The sequence below is a fragment of the Oncorhynchus mykiss genome, chromosome 23 (assembly GCF_057628025.1).
Source record: "Oncorhynchus mykiss isolate SJ-2025 chromosome 23, ASM5762802v1, whole genome shotgun sequence".
Lineage (NCBI taxonomy): Eukaryota > Metazoa > Chordata > Actinopteri > Salmoniformes > Salmonidae > Oncorhynchus > Oncorhynchus mykiss.
The window spans coordinates 38,328,711-38,346,720 of record NC_143044.1 but is presented as its reverse complement, the minus strand read 5'-3'; the positions used below and the strand labels follow the sequence as shown (position 1 = coordinate 38,346,720).

The window sequence follows — 18,010 nt, the reverse complement described above, 5'->3', positions numbered from 1 at the left end:
AAATGGTTATTTTTGAAGTGCTGAATAGAAAGAATAGTAATTTTCTATACTTGACTATAACTTGGCATTAACATTTGTGTCATTTGTATCCATTGGCAAGTTCTGAGCATGTTGAGAAATATGTCAGTCTTACAGTTTCATTATCTGTGTCCAGTTAATATTGATATTGATAAATTCTCAATTGAGTTATTTTAGTCCACTGGTTCCACTTACACAGAACTAGCCTAGAACTGACCTCTTTCTCCCCTCTCTCTCCAGATGAAATCCTGCGACAATTGGATTAACTGCTTGTTAAAATAACAAAATTGAAAATATATCATTATTTTGTGTTTTGGTGATTAAACCAAATGTACTCATTATGTTTCATAGTAGACTTGGGGCTCTATTCAATCCACATCGTGGAAGTTCAGCTTTACTGATGGATTGAAATTTAAAGGGAATGTTTTTCTTTAGCAGGGACTGCATTCATGGTAAACGCTGAGCAAATGGCTCTGAGATACGAATAATAAGGTCATGCATGTAACGATAGCTAGCGAGCCAGCTAGGTAAACAATCAACCATAATCACAACTCATGATGTTCCCCAGTTTCTGTGTTGTTGTGGGTTTATATGTGTGTGTATTTCAGGAAATGGCCTGGATTCCTGAAGCAGCTGATTGGTCGGCCCCATCGCTGATTGGAGCTCTGACCCCTCCCTCTCGTCAGGGGATACAGCTGTCTCTGCATTACCAACTCCTTCTACAGCTTGATGAAAGCCAGTGTTCCTTCATCAGGAAGGAGAGCTTCTGTTTATGTCCTCTGTTGGTTAGTGAACGTTTTGTTGATATTATTTTGTAGCTGCTCTTTCATAGGTATGCCAATAGGACTTAGTGTTTTTGGTTCATTGAAATTGTTTACGTAAATTATTCTGTTTCATTTGTTCCCAGGGGGGAAGGGAAAGCACCTTGAGAGTGTTTAGGCAAGAGGCCTGCGGGCATACATAACCCGTAGTATTGAATCTGTCTATGCACACTAGGTAAGACCTGTGCAGACCACCCCCTGTATTTTGGACCTCTTAGAGCTCTAGGGGCGCTATTTCATTTTTGGATAAAAAACGTTCCCGTTTTAAGCGCGATATTTTGTCACGAAAAGATGCTCGACTATGCATATTCTTGACAGTTTTGGAAAGAAAACACTCTGAAGTTTCAGAATCTGCAAAGATTTTGTCTGTAAGTGCCCCAGAACTCATTCTACAGGCGAAACCAAGATGATGCATCACCCAGGAATTAGCAGAATTTCTGAAGCTCTGTTTTCCATTCTCTCCTTATATGGCTGTGATTGCGCAAGGAATGAGCCTACACTTTCTGTCGTTCGCCCAAGGTCTTAGCAGCATTGTGACGTATTTGTAGGCATATCATTGGAAGATTGGCCATAAGAGACTACATTTTCCAGAGGTCCGCCCGGTGTCCTTTGTCTAAATTTGTGCGTAATCTTCAGGTGCGGTCATTTTCTCCTGGGATTCAGGAGAGAAAGCATGTGTCCAAGAACGATGTATCAATGAAGAGATATGTGAAAAACACCTTGAGGATTGATTCTAAACAACGTTTGCCATGTTTTCAGTCGATATTATGGAGTTAATTTGGAAAAAAGTTTGCGTTTTGAGGACTGAATTTATGGATTTTTTTTGGTAGCCAAATGTGATGTATAAAACGGAGCTATTTCTAATACACAAGGAATCTTTTTGGAAAAACTGAGCATCTGCTATCTAACTGAGAGTATCCTCATTGAAAACATCAGAAGTTCTTCAAAGGTAAATGATTTTATTTGAAGGCTTTTATGTTTTTGTTAATGTTGCGTGCTGGATGCTAACGCTAATGCCAAACCTAAATGCTAACGCGAAATGCTAACTCTAGCTAGCTACTTTTACACAAATGATTGTTTTCCTATGGTTGAGAAGCATATTTTGAAAATCTGAGATGACAGTGTTGTTTACAAAAGGCTAAGCTTGAGAGATGGCATATTTATTTCATTTCATTTGCGATTTTCATAAATAGTTAACGTTGTGTTATGCTAATGAGCTTGCTGATAGATTTACACAATCCTGGATACAGGGGTTTTTTCATAGCTAAACGTGACGCAGAAAACGGAGCGATTTGTCCTAAACAAATAATCTTTCAGGAAAAACTGAACATTTGCTATCTGAGAGTCTCCTCATTGAAAACATCTGAAGTTCTTCAAAGGTAAATGATTTTTTTGAATGCTTTTCTGTTTTTTTGTGTAAATGTTGCCAGCTGAATGCTAATGCTAAATGCTACGTTAGCCATCAATACTGTTACACAAATGCTTGTTTTGCAATGGTTGAGAAGCATATTTTGAAAATCTGAGATGACAGTGTTGTTAACAAAAGGCTAAGCTTGAGAGCTAGCATATTTATTTCATTTCATTTGCGATTTTCATGAATAGTTAACGTTGCGTTATGGTAATGAGCTTGAGTCTGTATTCACGAACCCGGATCCGGGATGGGGAGATCAGAAAGGTTAACACGCCAGGTGGTGCTAAAGGTTTGGTAAGTAGTGATAAGGCAGGTAAGGTAGGAGAGGGGACTCTTTCATTTTTATTTTATTTGCTTTGATTCCATCCAGCCCCTTTTCCCCACATTACCATGTTAAGGAATAATTTTTCTCTGCCTCTGTCGTCCTTCCCCTCACCTACGATCACATACTTTTTCACTCCACGGGGAGTTGAGATGTAGCAGGGTGTTGCGTTCCCTCCTCCAAGAGGCGTACATAACACCTGCATGAATTTGAAGGTAGCTAACCAACCAGGTTCAATGTTATCTAGCTAACATTAGACTATAGCTAGCCAAGCAAATGGCTCTCTGTCAAAATTAGAAACATGTAATATCTGAAAATGTAGCTAGAAAATGTAGCTAGCTACACTATCTTACATCATTCATGGTTGGACACGTCTCCTGTCGGATGCCATGGTTGTCCCTAGTTTGAAGATGTAATCCGGAGACAGGTGTTTTCTCCATCTCCTTAGCTATCATACTCAAATTCCACTGATTTTAATACTAAGTCCTCCAGATAGTGGAGAGCAACACTTATGCAGTTTTAATAAACAATACACTTTTTAAAAAGCTGCGTTATACAGGATTACCAAAACATACTGACAAGCTCAAAGTGAGAGAAGCGTGCAATACATGGCAGATCAACTCAAACTCATCTCTCAGCATGTCCAGCCCGCTCATTATCTTAGCCAGTAATGGTTAGTGGAAAGGTTGCTGACTTTTTCTTTGGCTAACCCAACTAGGCTCGTAATTTAACAATTGTATTCATATTTACAGATGGCATACACGTTTGTTATTAAAGCACATGGAAGTTCACATGTTTGAGAAGGAATTTGTGCCAAAAAACACGTTTAGATTTTTTTAGTGTTAGTTTACATTCAAGCGGCTCTCCTTAGAAGTACTGACCCGTACGCCCATACGCCTAGTTTCCTGAAACGTGTCACAATTGGCTGAGTGAATGAGTAGAAGATGTCCTCAACCTTCTTTTCAAAGTGATTGACCAAGTCAGCAGCAGAGGAAGGAGGGAGGGAGTGGAGGATTAAGGAGGGATGAGAAGGTGTTTCATTATCGTTATACAGTACACACTAGGGTCAGGTATTATAAAGCAGTTGGTTACTGTATAAACAATTGAAGCACTGGCTGATGGGGAATGATGCACTATTAATAATATCTCTTTAGAGATACTGGTTCCCAGTTGGGAACCAACCCTCCCACGTTCAGCTGGAACGGTGGCGCATGGAACGCAAAAATATTCTTAGAAATATTTAACCTCCACACATTAATAAGTCCAATAGCTCAAATGAAAGATAAACACCTTGTTCATCTAGCCAGCAAGTCAGATTTCTAAAATGTTTTACGGCGAAAACATAGCACATATATATGTCAAACCACCACCAGACACAGCTCATTTGAATAGCCAAAACATGCAATCAACAAACGCAGGATTAAAAAATAAATCATTCACTAACCTTTTGAAAGTCTTCATCAGATGACAGTAATAGGACATGTTACACAGTACATTTTTTTTCTCAATAATATGCCATTTATATCCATAAATGTCCATTTACATTGAGTTCATGTTCAGAAATTACTCAAAAATGTCCGCAGGAAATCTAGGTAGCGCGGCAAGATAACGTAAATAGACATCATAAACTTTGACTAAATATACATGTTCTACATATAGTTAGAAAGATGCACTGCTTCTTTATGCAATCGCTTTGTTACATTTATTTTTAACGTTACAGAAATCGCACACTATTCAATATTCTGAGACGGCGCTCAGATATAAGCTTAATTTCTCTGTAATGTTGGAGTCAACAGAAACACAGATTTCAGCATAAATATTCCCTTACCTTCGATGGTCTTCGTTCAGAATGTTCTGGAAGGCTTCATACTTACCCAATACATCGTTTGGTTTCAAGTCTTGCGTCTTTGTATTAGCTACTGCTAATAACATCAGCTGAAATGCACCCAAAATGTCCTCTGGTCCGGAAAAGTTGCGCATCAAAACTTCAAAATTACATATTATATGTCGACTAAACAGGTCAAACTAAGTGCAGAAGCAAGCTTTATGATGTTTTAAACACACAAAACAAATTTCAATTCAACCGGTCATCGTTAGCTCTTCCCAGGAGTGCTGGAACAAAGGAATGACCGGGACCAATTCGCGCCCCAACGCACAACATATTTTCTCATGGCACACACTAATTTCACTCCCATAGGGCCAATTCTCGCGCGATTTGAACGATTAAAAGCTCTACTGAATGAGGACATCTAGTGGAAGACATAGAAAGTCTCCCCAGATTCATAACTGGTTGGGAAGGGTGGGGGCGATGACGTCAAAGTTGCTCCAACTTTCATGACCACAAAAACTAGTTTGGAAGAATGCCTGCCCTGTGAGTTCTGCTATACTTACAGACATAATTCCAACGGTTTTAGAAGCTTTAGAGTGTTTTCTATCCAATAATAATTATTATATGCATATATTAGCAATTTTTGACAAAAAAAAAATTCAGTTTACTAGGGGTACCCAATTCCTCCAAAGGGGGCATAAGTCAGCCATATCCTCAACAGGTTTTAACCACATCCATATTTGATATTTTCACAAGTATGTGGTGAATTTTCTAAACACTTCATACAACATTCCAAATTGGTAACACTTGTTATGCAGCTAGTCTTACATTCAAAACTTTTCACTGTGCATTTATTTTGTTTGTAGACATATTTCACCACATAACCATTGACTAGGGGCTCTTTTCAATCTCTAAAGCTGCAGCGTTAAAGATTTGACAATAGTAATGTAAAGGTCATTTGCAATTGAGCCAACATATTCAGCGTTTACCATGAATGCAGTCCCTTTTGATGCGTTTTGATTTCAATCAAGCAGTAAAGCTGAACTTCCGCGATGTGGATTGAATAGAGCCCCAAGTCTACTGTGAAATATAATGCGTACATTGGTTTAATCACCAAAACACCAAATAATGATATATTCTCAATTTTGTTATTTTAACAAGCAGTTACTCCAATAGTCGCAGGATTTCATCTGGAGAGAGAGGGGAGAAATAGGTCAAGGCGTAGGGTAGTTCTGTGTAAGTGGACTCAATAGGCTGAGTGAATGAGGAGCGGATGTCGTCAACCTTTTTAAAGTGGTTGACAAAGTCGCCCGCAGAGAGGGAGTGGATGATTAAAGAGGGAGGAGAAGGTGGAAAATTGTTTCCTAGAGTTAGAGGTATAAGGTTGAAATTTAGAATGATAGAAAGTGCCTTTAGGGTGCTTCCTGAGTGGTGCAGTAGTCTAAGGCACTGCATCGCCATGCTAGAGGCGTCACTACAGTTCGATCCCGGGCTATAGCACAACCTGCTATGATCGAGAGTCCCATAGGGCAGCGTACAATTTGCCCAGCGTGGTCCGAGTTGAGGGTTTGGCTGGGGGGGCTTTACTTGGCTCATCGCACCCTAGCGGTTCCTTGTGGCAGGCCAGGCGCCTGCAGGTTGACCTCGGTTGTCAGGTGAACAGTGTTTCCTCCGACACATTGATGCGGCTGGCTTCCGGGTTAAGCGGGCGGTTGTTATCCTCTTGAAGCTAGGGGGCACTATTTTTATTTTTGGAAAAATAACATTTCTCAGGACCAGATGCTAGAATATGCATATAATTGACAGCTTAGGATAGAAAACACTCTAAAGTTTCCAAAACTGTAAAAATATTGTCTGTGAGTATAACAGAACTGATATTGCAGGCGAAATCCTGAGAAAAATGCAATCAGGAAGTGACTCTTATTTTGAAACCAATGTCTTTCTATGCATCCCTATTGCCCTTTGAAAGGGATATCAACCAGATTCCTTTTTCTCTGGCTTCCCTAAGGTGTCTAGAGCGTTTAGACGCAGTTTCAGGCCTTTATTTTGAAGAATGAGCGTAAACGTCCACTTTGCATAAGTGGTCAGTTGTTGGCTCTCAGTGTGATTTTTGTGCTAAACAGAGAGGTAGCCATTTTTCCTACCGGTCCTAGTGAAAAGCCAACTGTCCCGGTTGATATATTATCGAATAGATATTTGAAAAACACCTTGAGGATTGATTATAAAAAACGTTTGCCATGTTTCTGTCGATATTATGGATATCATTTGGAATTTTTGTCTGCGTTGTTGTGACCGCTATTTCCGGTGGATTCCTAGGCATAACGCATCAAACTAACGGAGGTATTTGGATATAAAAAATATCTTTATGGAACAAAAGGAACATTTGCTGTCTAACTGGGAGTCTCGTGAGTGAAAACATCCTAAGCTCATCAAAGGTAAACGATTAATTTGATTGCTTTTCTGATTTTCGTGACTAAGTTACCTGCCTCTAGGTGTACATAATGTATTTTTAGTATATCGATAAACTTACACAAACGCTTGTATTGTTTTCGCATAATTTTAAAATCTGAGACAGGGTGATTAACAAAAGGCTAAGCTGTGTTTCGTTATATTTCACTTGTGATTTCATGAATATGAATATTTTCTAGTAAGATTATTTGACCGTTGCGCTATACTATTTAGCGTAGTTGATGACAATTATCCCGGATCCGGGGGGGGGGGGGATCCCGTTGAGGCATTGCAGTGATGAGACAAGATAGAAATTGGGGAGAAAAAGAGAGTAAAATAAAATGTAGGTGGCTTTAGCAGCATATACAAAGGAAGGGAAGATAGAGAGGAGGGAGTGAAAGGATGATCGGTCCTCCCAAAGGTTATTTTTCCTCAATTTCCGCTCAGCTGCCCGTAGCCTTGTTATGTAAACTCACAATGTGGAAAGGGGAAAGTGCGAGTCATAGGATGCAGAAAGGAAAGAAAGTAGTGTCAAAGAGGCAGAATAGGGAGAAAGGAGGGAAAGGATTTAGCAGAAGGGGCAGATGATAGGATAAAAGAGAGTAGTGAGCAAAGATTGCAATGGCGCATGAAACTCTTTCCCTTGTATGGGTTGGGTTGGTGGAGAGGGAGAGGGAGAGGGAGACTGAAAAGGAAACAGTAGTGTTCAAAGACCTGGAGGGGGTTTGTAGTTAGATTAGTAGGCGAACAGCCTCTTATAAAGATGAGCTCAAGCGTATCGTCTACCTTGTATAGAGTATAGTGTATAGAGCAGTGGTGTAAAATATACTTGAAAGTACTACTTAAGTAGTTTGAGGTATCTGTACTTAACTTTACTATTTATATTTTTGACAACTTTTACATTTTTACTTACTTCATACATTTTGCCGGACACCCATAAGTACTCATTAAATTTTGAATTCTTAGCAGGACAGGAAAATGTTCTAATTTACACACTTATCAAGAGAACAATCCTTGTCATCTGTACTACCTCTGATGTGGTGGACTCACTAAACATGCTATGTTTATAAATTATGTCTGAGTGTTGGAGAGTGCCCCTGGCTATCCATAAATTTAAAAAACAAGAAAATGGTGCCGTCAGGTTTGCTTAATTTTTATTATTTAACCTTTATGTGACTAGGCAAGTCAGATAAGAACAAATTATTATTTACAATGACGGCCTACCAAAAGGCAAAAGGCCTCCTGAGGGAACATGGGCTGGAATTAAAAATAACAAATAAAATATAAATCTTAGGACAAAACATACAACACGACAAGAGACAACAGAACATAAAGAGTGACCTAAGACAACAACATAGCAAGGTAGCAACACATGACAACACAGCATGGTAGCAACACAACATGGTAGTAGCACAAATCACAGTACAAACATTATTGGGCACAGACAAAAGCCCAAAGGCCAAGAAGGTAGAGACAACAATACAGCCACAACTGTCAGTAAGAGTGTCCATGAGTTTGAACGAAGAGATTGAGATAAAACTGTCCAGTTTGAGTGTTTGTTGCAGCTCGTTACAGTCACTAGCTGCAGCGAACTGAAAAGATGAGCGACCCAGGGATGTGTGTGCTTTGGGGACCTTTAACAGAATGTGACTGGCAGATATATGTATGTAGCATTGGTGGCAAATCTGATGGCCAACTGGTAAAGAACATCTAGCCGCTCGAGAGCACCCTTACCTGCCGATCTATAAATTCTGTCTCCGTAATCCAGCATGGGAAGGATGGTTATCTGAATCAGGGTTAGTTTGGCAGCTAGGGTGAAAGAGGAGCAATTACAATAGAGGAAACCACGTCTAGATTTAACTGCAGCTTTGAGCATGCCACTTTGATATGTGCTGAGAGAAGGACAGTGTACCGTCTAGCCATACTCCCAAGTACTTGTATGAGGTGACTACCTCAAGCCCTAAACCATCAGAGGTAGTAATTACACCTGTGGGGAGAGAGGCATTCTTCTTACCAAACCACAAACGTTATTTTGGAGGTGTTCAGAACAAGGCTAAGGGTAGAGAAAGCTTTGTTGTACAGCGTTTAACACAAGATCCGGGGAGGGGCCAGCTGAGTATAAGACTGTATTATCTGCATATAAATGGATGAGAGAGCTTCCTACTGCCTGATCTATGTTGTTGATGTAAATTGAGAAGAGCCTTGGGGTACTCCCTTGGTGACAGGCAGTGGCTGAGACAGCAGGTTTTCTGACTTTATACACTGCACTCTTTGAGAGAGGTAGTCAGCAAACCAGGCCAAAGACCCCTCAGAGATACCCAGACTCATTAGCTGGCACACAAGAATGGAATGGTCTACTGTATCAAAAGCTTTGGCCTACTCAATAAAAATAGCAGCACAACATTGCTTAGAATCAAGGGCAATGGTGACATCATTGAGGACCTTTAATTAAGGTTGCAGTGACACATCCGTAACCTGAGAGGAAACCAGATTGCATACCAGAGAGAATACTATAGACATCAAGAAAGCCAGTCAGTTGATTATTGACAAGTTTTTCCAACACTTTTGATAAACAGGGCAAAATAGAAATAGGCCTATAACAGTTAGGATCAGTTTGATCTCCCCCTTTAAATAAAGGATGAACCTTGGCTGCCTTCCAAGCAATGGGAACCGCCCCAGAAAGGAGAGACAGGTTAAAAAGGTCAGAGACAGGCTTGGCAATGATAAGGGCACCAACCTTAAAGAATAAAGGGCCTAAACCATCTGACTCCGATGTTTTTGGGGGTCAAGTTTAAGGAGCTCCTTTAGCACCTCGGACTCAGTGACCGCCTGTAGGGAGAAACTTTGTAGCGGGGCAGGGGAAACAGAGGGAGAAGCATCGGGGAAATTCGCATTAGAAGTGTTGGGAGATTAGGAAATGTTGGACAGGCAATGAGGCATGGCTGAGTCAAATAGGAATCCTGACTTAATGAAGTGGTGATTAAAGAGCTCAGCCATGTGCTTCTTGTCAGTAATAACCACCTCATCAACATTAAAGGACATGTACAGCTGTGAGGAGGAGGGTTTATTCTCCTTTTAACGGTTTTCCAGAACTTCCTGGGGTTAGACCCACAGAGAAAGAACTGCTCCTTAAAGTAACTAACTTTGGCGTCCCGGATAGCCTGAGTGCACGTATTTCTCATTTGCCTGAATGAGAGACAGTCAGCCTGAGTATTGCCTTTTGCCAAATGCAATTCTTGAGGTGGAGTAACTCTGCAAGATCATGGTTGAACCAGGGGCTGAACCTGTTTTTAATTCTCATTTTATTTATGGGGGTGTGTTTGTTAACAATAACACTGAAAATATAAAAAAAAGAAGGTCCAAGTGTCTGCGACAGAGGGGATCAAGTTGGTTCTATACACATGTCAGCTCATGAAGGAAGCTTATTAAAGTTTTTTAGCAAGCATCTATGACAAATCAGGACAGGTCGTTTCACTGAGCAGCCATTACAAACACAGGCTGTAAAACAGTGATCACTAAGCTCATTACAGAAAACACTAGACTGATACCTATCAGGGTTATCCAAATAAACATTATATTTCCATGGAAATACATGGGTAGCCTTGAGAAAGACCCCCCCCCCCCCCCCCCCCCCCCCCCCCCCCCCACCCAATTGTGATTGACTATCGAGGATCGCGCGATGTAGGCTTGTACATAATCGCCCAACCTTGTTTTAGGAACATCAGGCAGGATTTAGGCTACCAACTGCCTAGCCAGTTGTATCTCAATCTTGGGTGCAATGACACGTTCCCGCACTGACTGACTGTGTGGAGGCTCATTGATTTAACGTTACGTTAGCCTACATGATATACTAGTAAAGTCATAAAATATATACAGTGCCTTGCGGCCCCCTTGATCTTTGAGACCTTTTGCCACATTTCAGGCTTCAAACATAAATATATAAAACTGTATTTTTTTGTGAAGAATCAACAACAAGTGGGACACAATCATGAAGTGGAACGACATTTATTGGATATTTCAAACTTTTTTAACAAATCAAAAACTGAAAAATTGGGCGTGCAAAATTATTCAGCCCCCTTAAGTTAATACTTTGTAGCGCCACCTTTTGCTGCGATTACAGCTGTAAGTCGCTTGGGGTATGTCTCTATCAGTTTTGCACATCGAGAGACTGAATTTTTTTCCCATTCCTCCTTGCAAAACAGCTCGAGCTCAGTGAGGTTGGATGGAGAGCATTTGTGAACAGCAGTTTTCAGTTCTTTCCACAGATTCTCGATTGGATTCAGGTCTGGACTTTGACTTGGCCATTCTAACACCTGGATATGTTTATTTTTTAACCATTCCATTGTAGATTTTGCTTTATGTTTTGGATCATTGTCTTGTTGGAAGACAAATCTCCGTCCCAGTCTCAGGTCTTTTGCAGACTCCATCAGGTTTTCTTCCAGAATGGTCCTGTATTTGGCTCCATCCATCTCCCCATCAATTTTAACCATCTTCCCTGTCCCTGATGAAGAAAAGCAGGCCCAAACCATGATGCTGCCACCACCATGTTTGACAGTGGGGATGGTGTGTTCAGCTGTGTTGCTTTTACGCCAAACATAACGTTTTGCATTGTTGCCAAAAAGTTCAATTTTGGTTTCATCTGACCAGAGCACCTTCTTCCACATGTTTGGTGTGTCTCCCAGGTGGCTTGTGGCAAACTTTAAACAACACTTTTTATGGATATCTTTAAGAAATGGCTTTCTTCTTGCCACTCTTCCATAAAGGCCAGATTTGTGCAATATACGACAGAGTCTCCCACCTCAGCTTGGGAAATATTTTTGTATCCAAATCCAGCTTTAAACTTCTTCACAACAGTATCTCGGACCTGCCTGGTGTGTTCCCTGTTCTTCATGATGCTCTCTGCGCTTTTAACGGACCTCGAGACTATCACAGTGCAGGTGCATTTATACGGAGACTTGATTACACACAGGTGGATTGTATTTATCATCATTAGTCATTTAGGTCAACATTGGATCATTCAGAGATCCTCACTGAACTTCTGGAGAGAGTTTGCTGCACTGAAAGTAAAGGGGCTGAATAATTTTGCACGCCCAATTTTTACGTTTTTGATTTGTTAAAAAAGTTTGAAATATCCAATAAATGTCGTTCCACTTCATGATTGTGTCCCACTTGTTGTTGATTCTTCACAAAAAAATACAGTTTTATATCTTTATGTTTGAAGCCTGAAATGTGGCAAAAGGTCGCAAAGTTCAAGGGGGCCGAATACTTTCGCAAGGCACTGTAGCTGTCGGCTGTATTAGTCACAACTTATCGTTCTTTGTGCAGCTTCAAATGTCGAACAAAGTTGGAAGTTGTTGTGCCTCCGTCTCTAATTTTCTTCCCGCATGTTTTGCAAGTTGCAATTCGTTTTCTGTTGATACAGCGCCGTCTTTATCATCTTTCCAAGGGCTCCATCTGAATTCACCCGCTGATGTTCCTCTGCACTGTCACACACAACTTTCTGTAAGCTGGCACAATTTGATTGGCTGCTGTCTGATTCAAACTGTAATCTCTTAAATTAAGAGTTGAAGCGCTGCACACTTTTTTAAAGCATTATAGCATTATTTTTAATATTTGGGCTTGGGGAGTTCAAGTCAGGTTGAGTCATAAGGCTCAAGTCCAAGTCAAGTCACGAGTCATTGGTGTCAAAGTCGAGTTGCAGTCATCATATTTGTGACTCGAGTCTGACTCGAGTCCAATTCATGTGACTCGAGTCCACACCTCTGGTGCATAGTGTATACTGTATAATATAGTGTATAGAGTACAGTGCATAGTGTATAGAGTATAGTGCATAGTGCATAGTGTGTAGTGCATAGTGTATAGAGTATAGTGCATAGTGTATAGAGTATAGTGTATGTAGTATAGTGCATAGTATATAGAGTATTATGTATATGTATAGTATTATGTATCGTGTTTATAGTATAGCGTACAGTGTATAGAGTATAGTTCATAGTGTATAGATTATATTGTATAGAGTATAGTGCATAGTGCATAGTTTATAGAGTATAGTGTATAGTGCATAGAGTATAGAGTATAGTGTATAGTGCATAGAGTATAGTGTATAGAGTATTATGTATTGTGTTTATAGTATAGCGTACAGTGTATTGAGTATAGTGCATAGTGTATAGAGAATACTGTATAGAGTATAGTGTATATAGTATAGTATATGGAGTATTATTAAGAGAACATTTGTCATGACTTCCGCCAAAGTTGGTGCCTTGTTCGGGCGGCGTTCGGCGGTTGTCGTCACCGGCTTTCTAGCTGCCACCAATCTACATTTCTTTTTCTATTTGTTTTGTCTTGATTCTACACACCTGGTTCCCATTACGTTATAATTATTTTCGCTATTTAACCCTCTGGTTCCCAATATGTTTTGTGCGTGATTGTTCCTTGTTGAGTGTTATTAGACAGATGTGTCGTGGTGTGTTTTCCCTGCGTGGATTTTTATGGTTTTCTTTTCGAGTAAAGTACGTTATTTTACTCAGTTCTGTGTCCTGCGCCTGACTCCGTCCTCACCGCTGCACACTGACACTTGACAACATTCCTGGTCATCCCTACTGACTCTGATCTGGTGGACTCACTAAAAACAGGCTTGGTTTATAAATTATGTCTGACTGTTGGACTGTGCCCCTGGCTATCTGTAAATAAAAAAACAAGAATATGGTGCCTTCTGAATTGCTTAATATAAGGATTTTAAATTATTTATACTTTTACTTTTTATACTTAAGTATATTTTAGCAATTACATTTACTTTTGATACTTAAGTATATTTAAAACCAAATCCTTTTAGACTTTTACTCAAGTAGGATTTTACTGGGTGACGTTCACTTTTACTTGAGTCATTTTCTATTAAGGTGTCTTTAGTATGACAATTTGGTACTTATTCTACCACTGTTGTAGAGTATAGTGTATAGTGTATAGAGTATAGAGTATAGAGTATAGTGCATAGAGTATATTGTATAGAGTATAGTGTAGTATGTATAGTGCATACTGTTTCGATTATAGAGTACAGAGCATAGTGTATAGAGTATGTTGTATAGTGTATGTAAGGGCGTTCGTCTGTAGGAGGAAGAGAAGCAGACCAAAGCGCAGCGTGGTGGTTATTCATGTTTTAATAAATCACTACACATGAACAAACTAACAAAAACAAGAAATGTGAAAACGCAAAACAGTCCTATCCTGTGACAACAAACACAGTGACAGGAACAATCACCCACAAACACACAGTGAAACCCAGGCTACCTAAGTATGATTCTCAATCAGAGACAACTAATGACACCTGCCTCTGATTGAGAACCATACTAGGCCGAAAACATAGAAATGCCCCAAAACATAGAAAAACAAACAGACTGCCCACCCAACTCACGCCCTGACCATACTAAATAAATACAAAACAACAGAAATAGAGGTCAGAACGTGACAGTACCCCCCCCCCCCAAAGGTGCGGACTCCGGCCGCAAAACCTTGACCTATAGGGGAGGGTCTGGGTGGGCGTCTGTCCGCGGTGGCGGCTCTGGTGCGGGACGCGGACCCCACTTCACCATTGTCTTAGTCCGCCTTATTGTCCGCCTCCCTGGCTTACTCACCATGGCCACCCCTCTCAATGACCCCACTGGACAGAGGGGCTGCTCGGGACAGAGGGGCAGCTCGGGACCGAGGTGAAGCAGCTGCTCGGGACAGAGGGACAACTGCTCGGGACAGAGGGGCGATAGCAGCTCGGGACAGAGGGGCGATAGCTGCTCGAGACAGAGGGGCGATAGCTGCTCGAGACAGAGGGGCGGCAGCTGCTCGGGACAGAGGGGCAGCTGCTCGGGACAGAGGGGCAGCTGCTCGGGACAGAGGGGCAGCTGCTCGGGACAGAGGGACAGCTGCTCGGGACAGAGGGGCGGCAGCAGCTTGGGACAGAGGGGCGACAGCTGCTCTGGACAGAGGGGCAGCTGCTCGGGCGGCCCCTGGCTGACTGACGGCACTGGCGGCCCCTGGCTTACTGGCGGCCCCTGGCTGACTGGCGGCACTGGCGGCCCCTGGCGGCACTGGCGGCCCCTGGCTTACTGGCGGCACTGGCGGCCCCTGGCTGACTGGCGGCACTGGCGGCCCCTGGCTGACTGGCGGCACTGGCGGCCCCTGGCTGACTGGCGGCACTGGCGGCCCCTGGCTTACTGGCGGCCCCTGGCTGACTGGCGGCACTGGCGGCCCCTGGCTTACTGGCGGCCCCTGGCTGACTGGCGGCACTGGCGGCCCCTGGCTTACTGGCGGCCCCTGGCTTACTGGCGGCACTGGCGGCCCCTGGCTGACTGGCGGCACTGGCGGCCCCTGGCTGACTGGCGGCACTGGCGGCCCCTGGCTTACTGGCGGCACTGGCGGCCCCTGGCTCACTGGCGGCACTGGCGGCCCCTGGCTGACGGGCGGCACTGGCGGCTCCTGGCAGACGGGCGGCACTGGCGGCGCTGGGCAGACGGGCGGCGCTGGCGGCGCTGGGCAGACGGGCGGCGCTGGCGGCGCTGGGCAGACGGACGGCGCTGGCGCCGCTGGGCAGACGGACGGCGCTGGCGCCGCTGGGCAGACGGGAAGCTCAGCTGGCGCTGGGCAGACGGGAAGCTCAGCTGGCGCTGGGCAGACGGGAAGCTCCGGCAACGCTGGAGAAGAGGAAGGCCCTGGTAGCGCCGGAGAGGCGGGAGACTCCGGCAGCGGCGCCGGACAGGCGGGAGGCTCCAGCAGAGGCGCCGGACAGGCGGGAGGCTCCGGCAGAGGCGCCGGACAGGCGGGAGGCTCCGGCAGCGGCGCCGGACAGGCGGGAGGCTCCGGCAGAGGCGCCGGACAGGCGGGAGGCTCCGGCAGAGGCGCCGGACAGGCGGGAGGCTCCGGCAGAGGCGCCGGACAGGCGGGAGGCTCCGGCAGTGGCGCCGGACAGGCGGGAGGCTCCGGCAGTGGCGCCGGACAGGCGGGAGGCTCCGGCAGAGGCGCCGGACAGGCGGGAGGCTCCGGCAGAGGCGCCGGACAGGCGGGAGGCTCCGGCAGCGGCGCCGGACAGGCGGGAGGCTCCGGCAGCGGCGCCGGACAGGCGGGAGGCTCCGGCAGCGGCGCCGGACAGGCGAGAGGCTCCGGCAGCGGCGCCGGACAGGCGGGAGGCTCCGGCAGCGGCGCCGGACAGGCGAGAGGCTCCGGCAGAGGCGCCGGACAGGTGTGAGGCTCCGGCAGCGCTGGAGAGGAGGAAGCCCCTGTAAGGATGGGCCGGAGAGACAACCTGGTACGGGGGGCTGCCACCGGAGGGCTGGTGCGTGGAGGTGGTGACGGATAGACCGGGCCGTGAAGGCGTACTGGAGATCTTGAGAGCAGGGCTGGCACCAACCGCCCTGGCTGGATCTTCACCCTAGCCCGGCAGATGTGGGGAGCTGGGATGTAGCGCACCGGGCTAAGCACGCGTACTGGGGACACCGTGCGCACAACTGCATAACACGGTGCCTGACCAGCACCACGCCCGCCACAGTTAGCACTGCTAGGAGCACTGTAGTGCTGAGATGGCACAGGACGTGCAAGGCTAGGGAGATGCACAGGAGGCCTGGTGCGTGAGGCTGGCAACAGTCTTCACCAGACCCCTCGCACGCACCTCAGGATGAGTATGGAGAGCTGACCCCGGTGCCATTAAATCCCTGACACGCTCCGTCGGGCGAATGTCGTGCCTCATGCACCAAACCAGCAAGTCCCTCATATCACTCTCCTCCAATTTCCCCATTAACTCCTTCACAGTCTCTGCTTCGCTCACCTCCAACACCAGCTCTGGTTCTGAGCTCCTCCTTGGCTCCTCACGATAAACGGGGGGAGTTGGCTCAGGTCTGACTCCTGACTCTGCCACACTCCCCCTGTGCCCCCCCCCCAAGAAATTTTTGGGGGTGACTCTCGGGCTTCCGTCTGCGCCGCCGTGCTTGCTTCGCCAACCTCTCTGCTTTTGCTGCCTCCAGCTCGGCCTTGGGGCGGCAATATTCTCCTGGCTTAGCCCAGGGTCCTCTCCCGTCGAGGATTTCCTCCCATGTCCAGAATTCCTTACTACGTATCTCCTGCTGCCGCTGTTGCTTCTCCTGCTGCTCCTGCCTGTTGACACGCTGCTTGGTCCTGTTGTGGTGGGTGATTCTGTAAGGGCGTTCGTCTGTAGGAGGAAGAGAAGCGGACCAAAGCGCAGCGTGGTGGTTATTCATGTTTTAATAAATCACTACACATGAACAAACTAACAAAAACAAGAAATGTGAAAACGCAAAACAGTCCTATCCTGTGACAACAAACACAGTGACAGGAACAATCACCCACAAACACACAGTGAAACCCAGGCTACCTAAGTATGATTCTCAATCAGAGACAACTAATGACACCTGCCTCTGATTGAGAACCATACTAGGCCGAAAACATAGAAATGCCCCAAAACATAGAAAAACAAACATAGACTGCCCACCCAACTCACGCCCTGACCATACTAAATAAATACAAAACAACAGAAATAGAGGTCAGAACGTGACAGTGTATGTGGTATAGTGTACAGAGCATAGTGTATAGAGTATAGTGCATATTGTATAGACTATAGAGTATTATGTATGGTGTATATAGTATAGTGTATATAGTATAGTGTATAGAGTATATAGTATTATGTATAGTGTATAGAGTATAGTGTATAGAGTATATATTATAGAGTACAGTTGTGGCCAAACGTTTTGAGAATGACACAAAAATGTATTTCCACAAAGTTTGCTGCTTCAGTGTCTTTAGATATTTTTGTCAGATGTTACTATGGAATACTGAAGTATAATTACAAGCATTTCATAAGTGTCAAAGGCTTTTATTGGAAATGACATGAAGTTGATGTAAAGAGTCAATATTTGTAGTGTTGACCCTTCTTTTTCAAGACCTCTGCAATCCGCCCTGGCATGCTGTCAATTAACTTCTGGGCCACATCCTGACTGATGGCAACCCATTCTTGTATAATCAATGCTTGGAGTTTGTCAGAATTTGTGGGTTTTTTGTTTGTCCACCCGCCTCTTGAGGATTAACCACAAGTTCTCAATGGGATTAAGGTCTGGGGAGTTTCCTGGCCATGGACACAAAATATGGATGTTTTGTTCCCCGAGCCACTTATC

General features: G+C 44.4%; 1 long non-coding RNA gene across 2 annotated transcripts in view; it reads left to right on the top strand.

Moving 5' to 3' along the window:
- Positions 1-1,649: 1,649 nt before the first annotated feature.
- Positions 1,650-18,010, top strand: part of LOC149972588 (uncharacterized) — a 439,554-nt gene continuing 423,193 nt past the window's right edge. For both annotated transcript variants that reach the window (XR_016491121.1, XR_016491120.1), the window contains exons 1-2: positions 1,650-1,788; positions 2,157-2,218. This is a non-coding gene — a long non-coding RNA (uncharacterized LOC149972588). The remainder of the gene's footprint in view (positions 1,789-2,156; positions 2,219-18,010) is intronic.